The following is a 1118-nucleotide window of genomic DNA, read 5'->3' as shown; positions in this document are numbered from 1 at the left end:
CACTGTGACGCAGAGGTCCTTGAAGCAGCGCCATACGGTCGCGGCGACGGCTTGTTCTAGGGTTTGGTGGAGGAGAGAGGAGGGGGTGGGGATTCTTGACCGGCAGTTGAGGTGGAGTGGTGACCGGCGGTGGAGGCGGAAGAGCAAGGGGATTCATGCTCTGCAGTGGCACAGTGTGGCGGCGTTGGCGGTGGTGGCAACAGCTTACTCTAGGGTTCGGTGGAGGCGGATGGTGGGGGAGAGGGGGTCTTGACCGGCAGTGGAAGAGCAAGGGGAAGGGGAGGGAGGGAATTCATGCTCTGCGGTGGAGGTGGACGAGGAAGGGAAGTTGGGCTCGACGGTGGAGGAGGTGAAGCCGTGGCCGGCGGTGGGAGAGGAAGGGGAATGGGAGGGAGGGGATTTGGCGATACGCGGGGGAGGAAGGGGATTTGGCTGGTCATGCAGGGAAGGAAGGGGATTTGTGTTTGTAAAATTACTAATATGCCCTTCGTATTGGTACTGGTGGATGAATGGATATGTGTAATTTTTGGGAAAACTGCTAGGCAATGGCGTCAATTCGCGTTGCGTTGTTTTGGCCTTGGCGGGTGATGTCTACTACACAACCTTCTCCGTGTAGATGTTGTTGGGCCTGCAAGTGCACAGGTTTGTAGGACAGTAGCAAATTTCCCTCAAGTGGATGACCTAAGGTTTATCAATCCATGGGAGGCGTAGGATGAAGATGGTCTCTCTCAAACAACCCTGTAACCAAATAACAAAGAGTCTCTTGTGTCCCCAACACACCCAATACAATGGCAAATTGTATAGGTGCACTAGTTCGGCGAAGAGATGGTGATACAAGTGCAATATGGATGGTAGATAAAGGTATTTGTAATCTGAAATTATAAAAACAGCAAGGTAGCAAGTAACATAAGTGAGCGTAGACGGTATTGCAATGATAGGAAACAAGGCCTAGGGTTCATACTTTCACTAGTGCAAGTTCTCTCAACAATAATAGCATAGATAGATCATATCACAATCCCTCAACATGCAACAAAGAGTCACTCCAAAGCCACTAACAGCGGAGAACAAACGAAGAGATTATGGTAGGGTACGAAACCACCTCAAAGTTATTCTTTCGG

The sequence above is a fragment of the Triticum aestivum genome, chromosome 5B (assembly GCF_018294505.1).
Source record: "Triticum aestivum cultivar Chinese Spring chromosome 5B, IWGSC CS RefSeq v2.1, whole genome shotgun sequence".
In the NCBI taxonomy this organism is placed as follows: Eukaryota; Viridiplantae; Streptophyta; class Magnoliopsida; order Poales; family Poaceae; genus Triticum; species Triticum aestivum.
This window is presented reverse-complemented; position numbering follows the sequence as displayed.